Consider the following 21,530-nt stretch of genomic DNA (forward strand, 5'->3'; position numbering starts at 1 on the left):
TTGTTTTCTATTTTTAGTTGTTGTGTTCATAGTCATTGTGTTGCCTATTGTTTCCTATAATAGGCTATTGTTTCCTCCAATAGGATATTGTTTTCTGTGATGGGAGAAATGTTATATCTATCTATAGTTCTTCCCCATCCCTAGACTGTAGTCTGATTGTATATATGATTCCGATTCTTTCAAATTTGTTAGGACTTATTTAATGCCCAAAATATAGTCAATTGTAGTAAATATTCTAAAATATAGTTCTAGATAGAGCAAAGTTTGGAGGTTTTTTTGGCCTTTTGTACTTTCTCTTCATTTTCAGTTGAAGCAATGAAGGTCATGGAAGTTAAGCAAATTATCCGGGATTATATCCTGTGTACTAGCCTTCTATTTGGGTACATTGCTGTATTAATCAGGAATCCAGGAGTTTATTTTCTGTACATAATATAAATACATTAGCATAACTCTCAGTCATTTCAACCTGAAGTCAGTCTAAATTTAAAGCAAAAGTCAGTGGAAATGAAAACAGATTTTCAGAATCAAATGTTATATGATTTTCATAATAGATTATTTATTTTCTTAATTCCAATTTTTTCTTTTAAGAAAAAGAGTGAGAGTAACATCATTCTATCATAATATTGCTGGTAAGAAATATTGATTAAGGGTCCTCTAAATGGTCTTTGAATTGTCTTATGAAAAATCTCCATTAATGTAATCTGGTTTATATTTTTGTCTAAGTTTCTTTTCTTTCCTGCTTACTCTTGATTAGGATTGTTTTGTTAGTTGAAAAGAAGGAACAACTGGTTGTTCTTTTGTAATCAGCAGAGCCAGAGATAAAAGAGAAATAAAGTTAACATGCAAATCAAAGCATCTCAAGTATACCAGTAGTCTATAAGCCACTTTAATTTTTCAGGAAATAAAAAAGGTTACTAAGTGTGTTTTTTTTTTTTTAACATTTGTGCTTTATTTATTTATTTTAATTTATACAAGCACTGGGTACAGTCAGAAGCGCGGGAGGGTGAGAGAATTCACCAGAGCCAGAGTGGGGAGCAGAGCAGGCAGAAGGACCAAAGTACACTGCTGAGGGGAGCAGCAGGCGGCAGGAGAGGTCTGCGTGCCATGCGGGACCCTCCTCCGGTAGCTGGGGAGCAGCTGGGGATCGAACCGGCGCTGCAGAGGCTGCGGGCAGCTTTGCAACCCAGCGCTCAACCGCTGCGCCACCAGGGGAGGCCCTACTAAGTGTGTTTTATATGCTGTTTTCTTGTTATTATTTTCTTTCCCATTGTCTGTGTAATTCTTAAGTCTTTCTAAATTCTTCACGTACATATTCTTCAGATAAAGCATTGATTTTTAGAGTTCTTATATTTTTCAGTTTGCAATCTAACAACTCTTTTTATTCTGCAATTTTAGTTCTCCTTAATATCTGCAGAAATGAAAGTTAAATTTTCTATTATGGGCATCATTCTTAGGAGACTAGTTTTTGGTACATAGATCAACTAATTTTAAAGAATTTGGGGCTCCATGTCATTTTAGAGACTTTGATTTAATATATTAAGGGTTGGGCCTAGGCACTGGTAGTTTCCAAAAGCTCTAAGGTAAATGCATTGTCTAGCTGGGATGAGAATCATTAATGCAGCACCACCTCTCCTTGAGGAAATAAGGTTCTCAACCCTCCTGTCATCTATTCTATGTACCCTCTTGCCAATACCTAGCCTGTGACAATTGTCAGTGCTCTCCCATTGCCTTGCCCAATTGCAGGCACATCAAGATGCTCAATAAAACATTAAATGTTAAATGAATAAATAACTGAATGAATGTCAGATGGCTCCCTGCATCACATCTATTTTGTAACTTTACTGAAATAATATTGGGACTTGTTGCTAAGGGTTCAGGCAAGTAGAAAGTGTCAGGCATGGTAGAACCTCAACATCCTTTCAGAGATGTTCAGAATGCAGTCACCTGCTGAGGTCATGGAAGAATTTCCAATTAGCCAAGGAAGTAGAAAGAGATAAATTCACAGTGAAGGGAGGTCACCACAGCATTGAAGGTGTGTCTTAAAGGAGAAGGGTGAGTTTTGTGAACACTTTGGATCCCAGAAGAGATGCTGCAACTCTCCCACAACCAAATCTATACATGCCAGGGAATTTATCAATCTAAACATCAGGAATTCAAAAAAAGGAGGACACCCAAAGCTCTCAGGGACCAAGGCCTGTCTATTGTGACTGCTAATCCAAGTGGGTTTGGGTTAAAAGGGGTTAACAGCCCTCTGCTGTAACACATGATTGGTCTTTATGAGGTTGAAGCTCTTGTCTGTTTGAGGCCTACAGATGATGCTAAAGAGCCAATAATGACAGCAATTCAAAGCAATCTAATTATGCAAACGGGAGGCTAAACAATTTCATCATCCTTAAATTAGATTGTCCTAATGAGATAAAGACACCAATTAATCCTGAATTAATTTCAATAGCCTATTTCAGGCAAACACTTTAATATGCAAATGTAAATGAGAAACAAAGCCTACTGTAGAATGCCAGAGTTCAGAACCTCTCTTTTCGCAGCTGCAGCGGGTGTAAATAGTGCCTAATGAGTTTGCATGGAAAGATACAACCAGTTGAAAATTTTAGACTTCATAAAGCACAGCCGGTGCCTCAGGTATACTGGATGTGGTCCGAAACCAGATGAGAGGAGGGGGTGTTTTAAAGGAGATGTTGTGATACTGTAAGGGTGCACAGCTGAGTCAGGAATACCTTTCTTTAAGCAATCTCTGGGCAGTTCTTCCTACTGAGTATTCACTTGTGTGTGTATGTGTGTATAAGCTTGAGTGTGCCTCTAATACATGTATGAATGCACCCGTGTGTACATTCGAATGTCTGTGTGTGCATGCATGCATGCCTATGTGCACATGCATGAATGCCATTGTCTATATACATGTGTGTGTGCCTTGAGAACATGCTCATTGTTTATGTATGTATAGGAATGCAGTTATGCATACATGTATGAGCATGCCTCCATGTGTAAACATATGGGTGTACCTTTGTATGCACATGTATGAGTATGTCTGTGTGAGTGTGGTGTGTGTATATACCTCTGTGTGTATAAATATTAGTATATTTCTTGGTGTGTGAGTGTTTCTGTGTGTATACATACCTTATGCATACCTCTGTGTATGCATAAGTGTGCCTGAGTATATTTGTATGAGTTGAGTTGGTTTTGTGTGCACATGTATAAGTGTGCCTGTGTGTGTGTGCATGTGTGTGTGTGGTGAATGGGTGGTGTGTGGAAGGAGTGGAAATGGTGAGGTAAAAGCAGCAATGTGGAGACATTTATTTAATTGATATTTGGAGAGCCAAGTTGTCATAACACACACCTGGACAGAAGTCTCTTCTGGACATAAAGTTGATTTTAATTAGTGACCACTTAATCATTTTAAATTAGCCATTCCCAGCCTATTTAATATTTCTAAATAATTAATTTCCTAAATAAGATATGGGAACAGATTCAAAATCTTACGTGCTTATGCTGAATCCAAAGATCTGTGATTTTAATGATATTTGGCTGGAGGGCTCTTCAATGGGCTAATTCCTTTTATAACTACCAAAATAACCCCACAGGTAACAACCTGGGTAATAATCTCTTCTGTCTAGGAAAAAGAAAGTGAGCTGCTATTTGGAGCATATCCAAACTGAAATAGAGAATAGTACACATCAAGTCTGTCTACATTAAATTAAACTGTCTAGATTTAATTAAAAATAAGTATGATGATCAGTTTCCTTATTCCTCATGACAGTATAACCTTAAGGGTGCAAAATAATGTCTAGGGTTACCATATAAAACACAGAATGCCCATGCAATATTTGGGATACACAAATGCTAAAAAGGTGGGTCATTGTTTACCTGAAATTTAAATTTAGCTGGAGATTCAGTATTTTTGTTTGCTAAGTTGGGCAACCTTAATAATGTCTATTTCATGTAACAGATATTCACTAAACAAATATTGAGTAGAATCACATTTACCTGCAATCAGAGATTCAGAATGTCATTTGCAAATGTAACTGTAATAGATATATTTGGGCATACATTTTCAGGAAATGGACCACTCTTTGGATCAAAATCCTCTCGTCACAGATAATGCACAATTGGCTGGGATGTTTATAAAGCATGAAGATTCTCATCTCAAGACCCCCCTTATCACTCACTCTTGGCCAGCAAATATAGTTCAGCAAGGACTCAAAATTGGGCCTGAAGAACTAGATTTATACTTTTCCAGCACCTTAACCACTAATGAGTAACTTTGATAGCTGGAGAGTACTTCGCAGATGGGGGGAATGTGCCAGGATGTTTCATAGTATTAGTGGTGGAGTCAGGCCTATTTTAAAAACTTTGCTCTATCAATGAAGAGTGTTTGGAAGTTTCTTAGACTTTCTGAGCCTTAATCTCTTCATCTGTAAAGTGCATTATTTCTTGCAGTTGTAGTAGATTATACATTAGCTGCCATGTAAATGAAGCACAAAGCAAGTGCTCAGTAAGTGTTCACTAATAATATATTATTCTGTGACTATTAGGGAAACATAATTTACAAACAGAAAAGAAATAGACTTGCAGATAGAGTTCAAATGAAAAACAGGAAGAAAATCCCTCAACTTCCTCAAGGCTTCCCCATTTTCAGACATTCCTGGCTTGGGGTTCGCATCGTTCTGTCTAGTTTTAGAATTCACTCCCAGGCTCCGCCTTTTTTTCTTCTTAGGTTTCATTGATTCTAATGAAAGCAGAGATATTTTGAAAGGTAACAGCCTCAGTAGGGAAGTCTAGACTGATAGTCCAGACTAGGAGTTGTAATCTTAAAAGCTAATGTCCAAGTGTTCTAAATCCTGACTAGAAAACTGAAAGAAGGGCCTCCCCGGTGGCGCAGCGGTTGAGCGCTGGGTTTGGAATCTGCCCACGGCCTCTGCTGTGCCGGTTCGATCCCCAGCTGCTCCCAGGCCACCGGAGGAGGGTCCCACATGGCGCGCAGACCTCTCCTGCCGCCCGCTGCTCCCCTCAGCAGTGTACTTCGGTCCTTCTGCCTGCTCTGCTCCCCGCTCTGGCTCTGGTGAATTCTCTCACCCTCCCGCGCTTCTGACTGTACCCAGTGCATGTATAAACAAAAACAAACAAACAAATAAATAAATAAATAAATAAAGCATGCCTTTATAAAAAAAAAAAAGAAAACTAAAAGGATAATCAGAAATAACCTTAACTACCCAGCTTTCTCTGCACTGCCTAACCATTTTCCTCCTTATTTGTTTCTTTCAAGTGCCTTAGACATAAAAGCCTATAACCATTATAAAATTTCAGTCATCTTTAGATGCAGTAACTATATGTAAAAATTGGAAGATATGGTTTGACAGCACGCATATGGTATAGGGGCAATAGGACAGGCAATTTGATATCCAAATTCTCCAGGAAAGGCAGAGACATGTGGTTTCTGACTTCTAGGTCCTGACTGTACTCTGTTTTTCATCTAAAGGGAAACAAGTCGCCCTATATTCTAATCACTTAGGAGTCAGGGTGTAGGGATTCCCTCAAGAAATCCTCTTCAAGATCTTTTCTAATTTTATATTTTTTAAATCTGTTAATGGGTAAAGAACTGTAGATCACCTGGTTTACAGATAGTCCCTTACACCTTCTACAGGAGCAGGGAAGGATTGGGAAGGCTCTTTCTCACCATCATTTTGGTACCTTATTTCTATTGCATTGGTGTCAGGGGTGAAGTAGGTTAGGAGTTCCATCTTCACAGGCTATTACATTCAACAAAACATGTTTAGGCGACTTCTGAGAACTACTTTGTGCCACCCCAGAATTCAAAGCTAAATAAAAGTCATCAAGAATTTCGATGTCTAGTGGAAGAAAAACTATTTACAATTTCCTGCAGAACAATGTGACATGCATGATACAGCAGGTATATAGAAAGGCAACTTTAACACATGAAAGGGGATAAGAAATTCTGCCAAGGATTAATAGGGAAGGTTTCTGCAGGAATAGGCACAAGATATGGTTTGTCTAAACAAAATATTTTCTGACTTCTAGGTTTGACAACTGAGGTGGGATGGGGTAGGAGCTGCATCAGAAGACACCTGTCATCAAGGGTAGGTAAAGTTGATTACTAGTTAATATTTCTGACCCTTCACATAATCACATGGAAAATATATAGCTGGAAAAAAGATAGTAGTATAGCCCCACTGTCTTTTCTTTAATGGGTAGAAAACAATAGAAAAATTGTCTTAATATTGGTGTTTGATAAAGTCAAGGTTTTGGTTTGAGTAGAAATTGAATGAGTAGAAAACTGTCTTAATGTTGGTGTTTGATAAAGCCGAAGTTTTGGTTATGAGTAGAAATTGAATGGCATCTACCACTAGCCATCCTACATATTTTAAGAAGTCTCTTGCTTTAGAAATTACAACACTACTGTGTTGTGGATTATACCCCTGTGGATTATACCCCTAAACATAATATGGCCACTAAGGTTATACTGTTACTGCTTTTATTTTGTGAATTAATTGATTAGCCCTGTGAACAGTTCACTTATCTGTGAAGTGGTTATCATTACTTAAGCTGTTGGTAAAGTGAAGTGAAAGGGAAAATATGAAATTGGTTTGTAACATATAAAACACTACACAAATGCCAGTCATTTCTTTCCCTATGCAACATCAAGCAAATGGAACAGTTGTTTCTCTAGAAAAGAGATAGAGTCCCAGAAACCTAATTTTATTACTGCTAAAAGAGTATCAAACCATAATCTGTTTCCTTTTATGTATACAACTCACCGCACTGGCCTTTGTTGCACTTTGGATGGACTATAGAGCTTTAATGGAGTGCCAGTCATATTTTAAGCATGAATGTGAAATGCTATTCACAGATCACTGTTGTGAGATAAAGTGAGAGAGAGTTATGATAACAGATCAGCACATCCTGGCCAGCAGACCAGATAGACCGCTGTGTGATAAAGCTAATAAAACAGTAGAGCTTATTGATATTGCTGCTCTACTAGGTTGAAGCAGCCTGAGACTGTCTGTCCTCTGGCATTGAAGCTGAACTCAAGGTGGAATGGAGGGACAGCTTAGCGATGTCAGCTGTCTCAGTGGCCAGCGTGGCTGTGAGAGCTTGATTTGACAGTGTCACAAATTTGTTATATTCTGGTTTTTATTCTGAAGATAAATATAGCTTGTTGATGAATGTCCTGTGTTAATGGGAGCAATTCATGGCTTTGATTCCTCTCTGAACTCATGGCATACTGGTCTTGGCAGGACATTACAGAATGGGGTATGGATGGGCTACAAGGACTCCAGCCCACACAAGGCTCGTGTTGTGCTGTGATATTTGGAGACATCACATAGAGATGTCCTGGTTAGCATATTATTAATGCTTTTTCTTAATAATTTCTATGAATTTATTTATAGCTCATAGGCCAAATAAGCACCATAGAATTGATAATAGTTTGTACCTACTTATTGTTATACTTGTCAAATTGTATTTGAACAAAGGTTAAATTACATAAACTCAATGATTGGTGACCTAAAATAGTGATTGCCTAATGCTCACACCTGTTCTTCTTCTTTTCCCTAACACTAAATGGCACTGTTCTCTAATCAGTTTCTCAAGTACTCAATCCAGGTGTCATTTTCAGTTTTAAAACCTCGAACTTCCATATTTTACCCTTGTGCACTCTTCCTCCAAAATACCAATGAACAAGTTGTGATGGTGAGAGAAATTTGGGGGATTCCAATGAATAGGAAGTCCTTCTCTACCATTGTTTCTTATCTGAGATTATGGGCTAGATATTGTTCTTAATTTAGTCCTGTACACTATCCTCTTTGCTTTGTTTAGCACAGCAGTTGAAATAATCTCCTTAAAAACATTAATCAGAAGATGTTCAAAATCTTCCAAGGATATCCTATCAGAATTAATTCTAACTGTTTTGCCTCCCCCAATATAATAAGGTGTATTATAAATGATGGTGGTTTGAGGAGAACACTTGGGATAATTTTGTTCACATTGCCAGATAGTTTAAATAAAGGGGGAAGTTTGTACTAACTTTTTTCATGGAACCATTTTAAAATAAGGATTACAAAATTCCCTCATTTCAAAAATTCTCCCATTATAGAAAATGTATCCTCTGAATTGTTGTGTCAAAATAGCTGAGTCTTTGAGTGCTAATTCCCCTGAACATAGTTCCATATATGTGCCCTTTATCTTTACTAACCATATTTTCTATTTAAACATTATGCATTATCTTAGTCATCTATATGCACATATAAGCTTATATTTCTTTTTTGATTAATAGAAAAATCTAAAGTAGAAATCATTGTACTTTTTTTTTTCATTTTATTTTTTTTATTTTTTTTAACAACAAAACATTTAATTAATTTTTTTTCTTTTTTTTTTTTTGCCCCATTCTGACCCCAATCCCGCCCCTCCCGGCCCCCACCCCCCAAAAAGTGTCTCTGGTTCATAGTTTTTTGTTGATTTTGATTTTCACTTTCTTATAGTTATTCATTTTCCTGGTCCCTTATTTAAGTTTTCTAGATTCCTGCTATGAGTGAGACCATCCGGTATTTTTCTTTTTCTTTTTGGCTTATTTCGCTGAGCATGATCCCTTCCAGCGCCATCCATGTTGCTGCAAATTGCATGTGTTTATCTTTTTTGAATGCTGAGTAATATTCCATGGTATATATGTACCACATCTTCTTGATCCAGTCATCTATTTTGGGGCATTTGGGCTGTTTCCAAAGCTTAGCTATTGTAAATAGTGCTGCTATAAACATAGGGGTGCAGGTGTTCTTTGGAATTGATATTTCTGTGTCCTTTGGGTAAATACCTAGGAGTGGAATTGCTGGATCATATGGCAGCTCTATGTTTAGTAGGCCCAGAAATCTCCACACAGCTATCCATAGTGGTTGGACCAGTTTGCACTCCCACCAGCAGTGCAGGAGAGTTCCTTTTTCTCCACATCCTCGCCAACATTAGTTGTTGCTAGTTTTCTTTAATATGTGCCATTCTCACTGGTGTAAGATGGTATCTTATGGTAGTTTTGGAAATCATTGTACTTTGTATCTTTTGTGGGCTAATCTATTATAGATACTCTTCTGGCCTATGTAAACTTATGAGATTTTTAGAGTTGAAACCACATTAACAAATTGAGGCATTCTGTATCTCATTGGGATGCTAGGAGAAAAGTTTTGGACCCAATGCATTAGAAGAAGTTCACATACTGCAGTTTAACTTCTTGGATATTTCTGGGCAAAAAATGTCAGCATGACATAGGAAAACCCAGGAAAATGAATATAATGTTTCAATTATGTGTGCATGTATCAAATCATATTAATTTAACTGGAAACAGTAGAATTCTCCATGAATTTCTCTCTCTTGAAGTTAATTCTTAGAAGAGAAAATAGAAGGAGTTGGAAAGAAAAAACCATAAATTAAGGACCCAAGTTAGTGAATATCTAGCATATGTCAGGCAATGTTTTCAGACCGTCATAGTAACTTTGTCATTTAGTTGTTCCTTACCCCTCTATTCTTTAGATTTACCAATAATAATCATAACAACTAATGACCAAAGATACTAAGTATTTTGTCCATGGCCACCTGGGCAGATGGTCAGTCCAAGGTCACCTGGGCAGAGCCTCACTGTTAACCACTGCCTGACACAGCCTTGTTCTACAAAAAACTTACAGAACATGTTGGAGGGTGGAAGGAAAATATTGAATGATGGGGGGAAGATGAACAGACCAACCAAATGGACATCATTACTAAGCCAAATAAAAACATTGACTGAGTTTGAGTCAATTTATGTTGAGATAATTTACCAATATGAAAAAAGTAGCAAGCTTAGTGCAAGGAATTTCTTAACACCCTTTAAAGAGTTTCATCAGTTATTTACATCAAGGACAAGGTATACTTTATCATTATCTATCATCTATAAATCTATCTATCTATCAATCTATCTATCTATCTATCTATCTATCTATCTATCTATCTATCTGCCTCTATGTCATCTATTATCCAATCCCCTCTTTTTTTCTGCACCATTTAAGGATACCTTGGAAACAATGTGTTTTTTACCTCTGCATACTTAGGTGATTTTTCCCTAACAATATAGACTCTGTGCATAATTGTTCCACAGAACAATTATTATGATCAGGGAATGTTACCCTAACATTTGATAACATTATTATCAAATCCACTGTCTACATTCAAATTTCATTCATCATTACCTTTAAAAACTATTTTGTTTCCTGATCTAGGATCCAATGCAATCTTAAGCCTTTATAGAGTTGTATATTTTCTGGAGTCCTCTTTAACATGGAATGGTCCCTTCATCTTTTTGTTTTATTTTGTTTTGCCTGTTTTTATTATCCTTTATAATTAAAGAGAACAGGATGAATGTTTTGTGGAATGTTCCTCTTTGGGGTTTCTCTGAAGTTTCTCCGTGATGAGATTCAGGTTATGTATTATCTGTAGGAAATCTGCATTCTGATATTTCTAAGACATGCTGTATTGTCTTACTCAGAACATCTTACCCAGAGGCATGTGGTGTTGGTTTGTCCCAATATTAGGGTTGTAAACTTCAACTACCTGATTAAGATGCTGTCCAACAGGCTTTTCCTCTATGAAATTACTGTTTCTCTTTGTAATTAATTAGTAAATTGTTGAGAGGTACTTTAATACCATTTAATCTCTTCTCATTAAATTTTATCCATTAATTTTAGCTACTGATTTTTTATTCCTTCTGTATTTATTAATTGATATTCTACAGTAAGGAAAACATTTCTCTTTCTCTCCCTCCTTTGCTTCCTTCCTTCCTTCCTTCTTCCTCCCTCCCTCCCTCCCTCCCTTCCTCTCTTTCTTCTTCTTCCATTTCCTGAATTCCTTTCTTCCTGGCATGGCTTATGTTTCTTTCAAATAGTACTTAAAATTAATAGTATCTTTAAAGTCCAATTCTGGACCTTGAGCATGTTCTAGATACATTCCCTGAATGGCATTATCTACTCTCACGTTTTGAAGTACCACGTATGTGTAAAGACTTCAACATTTATATTGAGAGCTGTGATCTCCCTGTTAAGCTTTAGAACTTTTTGAGCTGCTCACATTCCATTTAAATGTTCTACAGGCATCTCAGTTTCCGCAGGTACAAATCTCAAGTCATTGTCTTTTCCAAAAAAAACTATTTCTCTTCTTTGAAGTCTTTTGAAAAACATCACCATACATCCAATCACAGAAGTCAGAAACCTGGAATTCATCATTTCTCTCCCATTCATTGAACTCCCAAATGCAATTACCATCAGCACTTGTAATGCTGCCAGGTAAATGACTTTCAAATCTGTCTTTATGTCTCCATTTGTATTACACAATCCTAGTCCAGGCTCTCAATAGATTTTTCCTACAATGCTATTGTTTTCTAATGGCTTTCTCTATTTTCAGTTTTGCTTTCTTAGAACCCATTCTCTACATTTCTACCAAGTGATTTTTCTACAGTGTTTATCTATTCATGCCACTTCTCTGATTAAAATCATGGTTCTCACAGTTTTCAGGATAATGTTAGATTCCTTAGCATGGTACCTACACATCAGTTCCTCCCAAGTTTAGTTCCAGCTCTCCTCCATGTACTTGTCTCCTGTGAATTTTCCTTTTTCAAAATTTAGTATTAAATGTTTTATATTTAATTTATTTAAATAAACTTATTTTAGGATAGTCTTAGATTTTATAGAAAATTGATAATACAGTTCCTCAAACCTCCAAACCTATTTCCCCACTAACATCCATATTAGCATTGTTTATTTGTTATGATTAATGAACCATTATGAGAATGATAACTAAAGTCCATACTTTATCCAGATTTTCTTACTTTATTCCAGCTGTGCTTTTTTTGGTCCAGGGTCCCATCTAATATATTGCTTTGTGTTTGCCATTTCTCCTTACACTCCTCTTCTTTCAGATTATTTTAATAGTTTGGAGAGTGCTGGTATTATATGGAATCTTTCCTGAATTTTGTGACCACGTGTTTTATGTCTTAGGAGCTTTTCAGTGTCCTCTTTCCATCTAGGAAGATTTCATAACCTTCCTGATTCCCTACTTACTTAGATGACATGACTACCTCTCCTGTCTTCCCTGACATTGCAGGTATACTTTGATTTATCCCTCATTGCAATGTACTATTTTTATTAATTTATTTCTCTACCACATGAGACAGGAACCACTTAAGAGTAAGAATATTGTCTTCTCTGAATTTGTATTGCCAGTGTGTAGAATGGTACATGCCATAATGTAGGTAGGCAATACATTCTGATGAATGAATATATGAATGTGGATAAATGCCAACCAGCTGGAATTAAAGTGAACTGTATCCATAGAAAGAGTTAATGAGTGATAATGTTCAAAGTATTTATCAAACAGAGCAGTATCCCAGAGAAATAATCTTAGTCTCATGCTGGATCCTATCTTTAGGACTTGTCACAACTGAACTTTAGAAAAATTGAGATAACAAAAGAAAGTATTGGGGATATCTAGAAGAAAAGTATGGGAGATGAACAAAAGCAAGAGGGATTCAGGTTAAAGGGCTATCTTTAGTCTCAGAAGCTAAGTTGATTTAGGTAACATGAAAACTGAGGAAATGTCACAGATTTTTGTAACCAGAAGATTAGGGATGACCTTCAAAAGAACATCTTGTTCTTCTCAATTTGGTGATTGAGTTTGATTTCTTGCCTCTTCAGGTGGTCATAAAAGATTTGTATGTGACCTACAGTCTCACCAAGATCATTTGGAGAAAAGTGTTGTCATACAATATTACCACAAAAGGTCAATTTCTCATTGTCCTTGTACATTTTATTGTCAAGATGAAATACAATAACTGTTGCTTAATGGTTTGAGCCTCCATTTTTGAATGTATTAATCCCTGACTTTCAGCTTTTTTTTTTTTCTGAGTAGCCAGTTTTTCATGAAAAGTGATACCTGATTTTGATAAACTATGTATGCAAACAGTTGAGTTATGATGAATCAATTGTACCGATATCAGTATCCTATCCTAAGTGCAACAGATTTGATCACTTTTTTAATGCGTCAAATATAAATATTTTACCCAAACTAACATTCAACTTCACTCAGCTTCCAGGGCCACCACACACCTGTGTATGTGCACACACAAACACACACAATACTCATGATAGTGTGTTTTTTATCATGAGCCATTTTTCATCTACAAAAATTGCAGAACTTTAAAGTTTTTCTGGAACTCAACTATTTAAACAATTTGTGATAAATTTGAAGTTTGATTACAAGCATCCAAATTCTAACTGAATTGAATGAATAGATAGTCCCAATTTCATTTAAAGAATGATATATACTCCAGATTTGTAAAGATGGCCCTTGGGAATCAGGAAGAGACCCAGAAGCTTTATCTTCCATATTTTATCCCAGACATCTCTAAAGTAGAACACTTGTAATTCCCTCTTTCTAAAATCCAGTCATATACAGAATGCTGAAAAGAATGAATTTTCCCCTTTGAAAATGTCATAGGGCACCCAGGAAATCTCTTTTAGTTTTATCTTGGCAAACAAATGTCCACTGATCAATATAAATGAGGAACAGGCACATCAACATCAATAGGAAATGACTTTTGTGAAGTATGATTTGATTCATGGCACGGAGTGGCCCTTACCAAGTTCTGTTCTATTATCAGCTTGAAAGAAGAAGATATCATAAAAGGGGCCTCCAGATGACTGTCATTTTCAAGTGGGGTGTTCTTAAGTTATAGACTTCTGCCACCTCTGAGATAAATGACTAACTGCCCTTGACTGACCCTGTCTTTAAAAAAGGGAAGGCTTGTCTTTACAGACACAGGGATGTATCCTGGAAAACTTTGAAAGACATAGCATTTAGAGACAATTTTATTTCTTTATCAACTGATAGTTCTCTATTTCACTTCTTGGGTTTTTATCACTTGCTGGCATATGTGTCGAAATGAGATCATGAGGTCTCGGCACTCTTTTCCCTTGGCCTCTTAAAGATCCACTCTATTGAAAGTGCAACCTTGTACTTAGTGGAGGTAGCAAACATTATGATGTCACACCCCCAAGGGCAATGCCTCGCTGTGCTTGATAAGTGCCTGAAATTATTAATTATTTAACAATCACATCCTGTTTTCTTCATACTATTTTTAATAGTAAGAGAGTGAAATGAAACACCTTGTGATAGACAATCACTGATGGGGTTATTTAGAATACTTTGCCATGGAAAGATAAATGTTTCAGGAAAACCTTGTCCAGAAGTTTGGGGAAGTACTTACAAGTTTCAACAGTTGTAAAGGGGACAAAATAACCTTGTAATTAATTTGGAGATACAAAATTGAAAAGTGGTTGACATCTGGACCCTGATGCCAGAGTAGTTGGGATTAACTCCCAGGTCCAACCCTTCCTAGCTACGTGACCATGGGCAAACTATTTAACTTCTATAACCTCATGTACAAAGTTAAGATAATGACAGAATCCTTTCATAATGTGATGATTAAATGCAAAGCACTTCAAATCATGCATTGAAGGTATTAAATGCTCAATACCTGTTAGCTGCTGCCATTCATCATCTTTCACCCGCTTCCACTCCTTCTCCTTTCATCATCATCATCATCGCTGTTGCTACTACTACTATTATAGAAATTACAGAAACATCTTTTTTCCAAATAGAACTTTCTAAGAGATAATCAGACTAAATCCTGTTTCATTTTTTTAAGATTTGTTATTATTTATTTATGCATTGAAGAACTGGGGTATAAGCCAGAGGTGCAGGGGTGAGAGGATCCATCAGAGATAGAGTGGGGAGCAGAACAGGTGAAATACACTGCTAAATGAAGCAGCAGGTGAGATAGGAGAGGGCTGCTGTGCCATGTGGGTTAACTCTGTGGCTGAGGATCAAACTCAAGTCTCGTGGTGAGCACTGAGACTTAACCCATAGGTCACAAGGGAAGGCCTGCTAAGGAAGATTATTTTTTAAAAGAAAGTATTTGGGTTATAGCCATAATAATGTATTTATTTTTCATCATGCAGCACACACATATGTGTGTACAGAGACACTGCTCATTTTTCTGATGACTTTGTTGAAATTAGACAAAGGGGTTCCCCCTGGGTAGGCAAATTATGAACATATGCTATCCCTCCAGATATCATCCTTGGGGTATGTGACTTAGCATATGTAAAACTGAGTGCATTTACCCCTGTGGCCCCCAGGTTGGGTACTTCTGTGCAGTGTCCAAACTGCACAACCGGACCAGTGAAACATGTTTATATATTTCTAAACCAAAATGTTTCACACACACAGAATTCCCTTCACTTTGTGGAAGGTGTTCTGATATTTCCTGCCTTTTTTTTTCAGATTTATTTATGTATGCATAAAAGAGCTGGGGTACAGGCTAGAATTGTGGGGGTTGGAGGGGTGAGAGGATTCACCACAGACAAAGTGGGGAACAGAACAGGAAGACTGACTGAAATACACTGCTGAGGGGAGCAGCGGGTGAGTCAGGAGAGGTCTGCTGCGCCATGTGGGTTGCTCCCTGGCTGGCCGGGAATCGAACTCGTGCTGCAGAGGCTGCAAACTGGTTCACTGTGTGATGCTTAATCCCTTGCGCCACCAAGGAGGCCCCCATTTCCTGCCTTTTTAATACCAGTCATGACCACTGAACTATTTTGCAACTCACAACAGTCATTACTTGCAATTTGAAAAACAGCACCAGGGGTTAAGAAACATAGACTCTAACATCAGAAAGCATGGGGTTGGTTCCTGGTTTTATCATTTACTACCTGTGTCCTTAGGCAAGTTCCTTTGCCTTCCTTGACCTCAGTTTCTTTCTCCATTAAAATGGATCTATGAATATAACTTTTGTAAGGTTGATGTGAGATTAAGTGGGTTAATAGACATATGATACTTGGAACTTGACCTGACATGTAACAGCTCTGTTAGCTGTTATTAGTATTAGTGATTGACAATGATGTGTTCTCTGAACTTCCTTTTCAAACCCAATTCTTTCTGTACCCCTTCAGCACTGAGAAATACAAGAAAAAGCAAGCATGGAAACATTTTCAGTGAGCTGGCACCAATACCTCCCCAATCTGATCCTGAGAGTTAGAAAGAGGCTATATTGTTGCAGGTGTAGGATATTTTTAAGGTGACCTACAAACTCACAAAAGTGTGTACATGAAAGTATGCTAGGAATTGTAGAGCTCCAGTTACTATTCAACAAGCAGTTATTAAGCATTGTGCACCAGACTGGGGATGAAGTGGTTGTATTCTGGAGAAGTCCTGAAGGAGTCAGACTTGCCAATAATCATAACCATAAGGTTACTGAAATTTAAGTGTAAATGGGCCCCCTTAGAGACCAAAGAAGTTGATGTTTAAATTGGGTTTACAGTAGAGAAGCTAATAGTGGTACTTTTACCTACATTCTTCAAGTTATCCATTGCAATTATGACTGTAAAAAGTGCTGAAATAACACAATTCATGGGTCCCTCTGGATTTCCATAGATTTTAATATGATTGGACTTTAGGTTTGTGAAGGAATTATGGGTTAGGAGGTGAGGAAGGAAAAGTAAGTAGAGGTTGGATCACAAAGTACATAAATTAGGATTTATTATGTTGTCTCAAAGTCAGCATGCTATCTACCCCCTGTGATATTATTTCCCTTAATTTTCATTCTTTTATATCTGCCTTTGTACCAATTTCTTAAGATGAAGGGGAAAATCTATACTGGGTAATCAATTAGTGACTAGAATGAGTTAAAATTCACTTTCCTTAAAAATAATTTACTAATTTAAGATACAAATAAAATGAGCAATACTGGTGCAAAGTAGACACAATTTTGATACACTAGTTATCCAATGACCTTACATGTGACATCAAGTAGCATATTTTGTTCAATTAATTGTTTTAGCTGTTCTTAAGTAATATGATTGTTTAACAGTAAACATTATTTTTTTTAGAAAAAAAAAAGCATATATACAGGCAAATATTTTTTATATCCAATGTCAAATATGAAGCATCAAAAAAACTTCATGAAATAAATTTAGTCTACTAGACAGAGACATTAGTGTGTGTGCAAGAGAGGGAAAGAGAGAGAGAAAGAGAGAGAGAGAGAGAGAGAGAGAGAGAGAGAGAGAGAGAGAAAGGGTGGAGAGAGAGAGAGACAAATGCATATACAAGTGTGTATATATTGTAATGGGTATTAGCTCAATGTACATAATTTATGTTGTAAATATGTTCTTCCATTTTGTTATTTCCTTTCTGACAATACTTAATACTGTTTACTATCATACAAAAACTGTATTTTTTACAGTCAAATTTATCAATCTTTTCTTGTATTATACCTCTAAGACTTACTTGAATGCCCTATCCTAAATTTAAGTTATAAAGTAATTCATCCATGTTATCTTTTCATACATTTTTAATTTCCTTTTTAGAAATCAAGATCTCCTATCCCTTTAGAGCTGAATTTCAGTGTAAAATGTGATAGAGATCTATATTTTTCAAATGACTATTGACAAATACATCTTGGCCCCAATTTTTGAGATAACACCTTCAGAACACAGTAAAGGTCTAATGCACTTGGGTTGATGTGTGGACTCTTTATATTCTATTTCTTTGACTCTTTATTGATATGCTGAGTACCATACTGCTTTAATTATTAAGACTTTGTAGAATGTTTTAATATCCATACCTCTCTCTCCCAGTGTTTTCTAAGATTTTATTGTGTGTGTATAATTTTCTACACAAGCCTTAGTATTTTCTAGTTACATAAAATAGGCTGTGGCATTTTATACTGGTAGCTTCTTAAATTTTAAATTAACTTTGAAAAAACCAATTTCCTGATAATACTGAGATTTTCCACCCCCAAATGTGGGATGTTTTCCCGCTTGTGTGTTTAGGAGTGTTTTTAATTTTCTAACCAGGTTTTGAACTTTTTTGTTGTTGTTGATTATATACCTAAATATATAGATGTTTTCAGTTGTTATTGGAGATTTTTTTTCTCTTCCCTAATAACTGCTGACAGTTCATTTTTACATGAAAATTTACATCCTCATGTCTTACTAAATTATTTTTGTTTATTTGAATTATCTTTACCATTGATCTGCAAGGTGTAACTTTTTTTCAGGAAATATGAAAGTAGCTTTCTACTTTTCATACTTCATTCTCCTCTAATGGTTCTCTTTTTTCCTATTGTGCTGGTTAATCCCTCCAATACACTTTAATTTTTAATTTTTTCCCGTACCAATAGACTGCTAAAAAGTGGTGGGGAAAGTTCCTGACCTTAGTGGAACTGTTTCTATTGTTTTCTCATTAGAAAAAATTCTGATTTTGGAATAAGGAAGACATTTATCCATTCCTAGTTTCTCAAGTATTTTTATAAGGAACATGCTGAATTACTCCAAGATTTTTCAGTCTGTGGGTCATGATAACTATTTGTTCTCCTTGGAGCTATTAAAATGATAAATTATATAATAAATTCCCTAATGCTGAACCATATTTGTTCTTCTGATATAAACTCTACTTGGGTATAGTATATTATTTTTCAATTTCCTATTGTAGTCTGTTCACTAACATTTTATTTAGCATTTCTGTATCATTTCTAAGTGAGTTTGTTCTATAATAATCTCTTATTTAAACCACATTTATCCAGCTATGTGTACTAATGTTTCATTTGTGTCATGAAAAGAAGTTGAAAGTTTCTCTTGGTTTTCTATGATTTGAAATAATTTATGTGGCATTGGGAAATCTTATCTCTAAAGGTTGAATAGAAATTTCCTCTGAGATGATCTGGGACTAGTAGGCATTTTTGTTTTATTTTGCTTTCTGTAGAATAGTTCTTTGACATTGTCCTTACTTTTTTTCTAATGAATTTAGTGTTTCTAGTTTTTTATCTCCAATGCAGTCAATTTTGGAATACTGTTTTTCCCTAGGAAATGATGTGTTATATGACTATTCAAGTCTAATTGCATAAACTTGTACAAAGCAGATTTTATAATTTCTTTTACAAATGTCCTCTGTATCATGTTACTTATCCTTTACTATTTCTTATTTTCTGTATTTGCACTTTTTCCTTTATACCTTACTTGCATTTATTAGTGGTTTCTCTATTTTTTCAAAGGACTGTGGCATCCTTAGTTAATACTTTGTCCATTTGACCTTTACTATACTGAGATGTTTAAATCTCCTTTTATCAATAAATTTCTATTGTTTTCTCTTTTAATCTCATGCAGTTTCTACCTTAGGTCTGTGCAATGTCATTTGGTGCAAAAACATTCAAAATTAGTGGACCTACATTTAAAATTATGGCTTTCAGCTTTAAAAGTATTCTCTTAGATCTCAAGTCATACTTTTGGTCAGTAGTCTAGCTTGTCTTGTAGTAACATCCTGAAACTTGCTTTCATTCTTTTTTCCCTCATTTTCTTGATTTATCTTTGCACACCCATTTAAATTTAGTCTTTTTGAATCATGTTGTTTTAGGTGTATCCATGCATTTGGATACATACCAAAAAACCCTTACATTGGGCTTCTTTCTATTTACCAATTTGAATATAATTTTGTTTTACTATTCCACTCAAGCCCATTTACTTTTATAGATCAGGTTAATATGTTTGGTCTTAATTCCTTCTGTACTATCTTATAATTACTGCACATATAATATCACTACATTTCTAAGTAATATGTCTTCTCTATTATTTTTATATTTAAGGTTTGCATTTTCTAATGGTTATGTTTATATCTCACATTTTATGATGGCCTTAATCCACCACCAGTTTTCCTTCTGTAATATTTTACTAGCTGGTTTGTGAGTTTTAAATAATACTCTTTGACTCCCATCAATCACCTTTATAGTAATAAATGATTTATTCTACTTTCTTCTTTCTTTGCCCTCTCCTGAAATTTCTAGTTACATTATTTCTATTTTGTTAGAACATACATTGTTTACATACTACTATTGAAACTCTGTCTTGACTTTGTTTTTATTTTAGATCTATAATTACATATGTTAAATGCTCACCATCACACATCTTACTATTAATTTCTTGGTTGGATGAAGCTCACCCTTTAGTTGCTTGTTTTGATGAAGTGTTTATGAATACAGTATTCACTGAGTTCATCTATGTCGAAAATGTTTTATATCCTTGAACGGTAAATTGGCTGTACATAAAATGTTTGGCTCAAGCATTCTTTACTTGAATTTCCTGAAAATGTTTTCCATAGTTGCCTTATCCTATAAGCTGCTCTTGAGAAGAAGCACATAGTAGCATACAGTTTGAAACCAGCCAAACTTTTAAGTATTTTTTGGTACTTTCATTGCTGAAGAAATTGAGATTTTATATCTGGTCTAATAGTTTTCTAAAATATATCTCAGAATTGACCAAAATGTGTCAATTTTTTTAGGTATTTAACTGATCTTTGTTAATATGTATGCTATGATTTTATCTTATTTCAAGAACATTTTCTTCGTTCATAATTATAAAGATTTGGGGGGTTTTGTTGTATTAATTTTCCTTTTCAGAAAATCCAAGTAAAAGTATGTCATATCTACCTTTCTTGCTCTTTTTTCATGGTTTTATTAAGTCGGATATAATCTAACTGCTTTTCATACTAGTTTTATAAATTTCACGTAATTTTTGAAATTTTGATTCTAAGTATTTCAGTTTTCTATTAGTACATAACAAATAACTTTGATTCTACTCTCTTACAACCCATTCACACAAAAAGTCATGGTTTTGCCACCCCAGTGAAATTTCCAGGGTTCTTATGATCAGGGGCATGTCAAAATATCCCATTCAGGGTGAAAAATACACTGTTGCGCCTGGCCATTCCTGCACACCTCCCTGGATTGTGAATATACCTCATCTGCATATAGTACTCTGACCCATTTATCAAGGGGCTTGAAAGCTGCTAGTTTTGAGAGGGGCCCAGAACTCTTCAAGAGGTCCAGACGGCTATGTAAGCCACCCCAACAGGACCATATGATCCAGCAGATATAATGGTGCTTGATGTGTCAGCAGCAGATAGAGATGTTGTCTGGAGGTTTTGGCAACCCCATATAAGTGAATTATAACACACACCCTTAGGATTTTGGAGCAAAGCCATGCCATCTGTGAATAACTATGTTCCTTTTGAGAAACAGCTTTTAATTTGTTACTGGCCTATTATAGAGACTGAATACTTACCCATAGTCCACCAAGTTACCAAACAGCCTGAGTTTTCCATCATAAACTGGATGTCATCTGAGACCACAAACAATGAAATTGGTCGTGTACTGCCAGATGCCATTAAAAAATGGAGCTGGTATATATTAGATTGGCTTGGAGCAGACCCTGAATGCATAGGTAAGTTTCATGAGAAAGTGGTTCAAATGTCCATGCCTGACTTTTACTACACTACGTTGTCTCTGTTGGCCCACACAGTGTCCTCATGGAGAATTTCCTAAAACCAATTGTCTAAAGAAGGAAGAAAAAAAGTTGGTGTTGGTAATTGGTGGTTCTATAAAT

At 35.8% G+C, this 21,530-nt stretch overlaps 1 protein-coding gene across 1 annotated transcript in view; it reads left to right on the top strand.

Moving 5' to 3' along the window:
- Positions 1-6,051: 6,051 nt before the first annotated feature.
- The window catches only part of PBX1 (PBX homeobox 1), a 657,632-nt gene continuing 642,153 nt past the window's right edge, over positions 6,052-21,530 (top strand). Inside the window, exon 1 of the mRNA XM_054693526.1 lies at positions 6,052-6,110. The gene's annotated coding sequence lies outside the window, so the exon portion shown is untranslated. The remainder of the gene's footprint in view (positions 6,111-21,530) is intronic.

This window comes from Talpa occidentalis, unplaced genomic scaffold, assembly GCF_014898055.3.
Source record: "Talpa occidentalis isolate TD23 unplaced genomic scaffold, MPIMG_talOcc4v2.1 talOcc4.12, whole genome shotgun sequence".
NCBI classification, from domain to species: domain Eukaryota; kingdom Metazoa; phylum Chordata; class Mammalia; order Eulipotyphla; family Talpidae; genus Talpa; species Talpa occidentalis.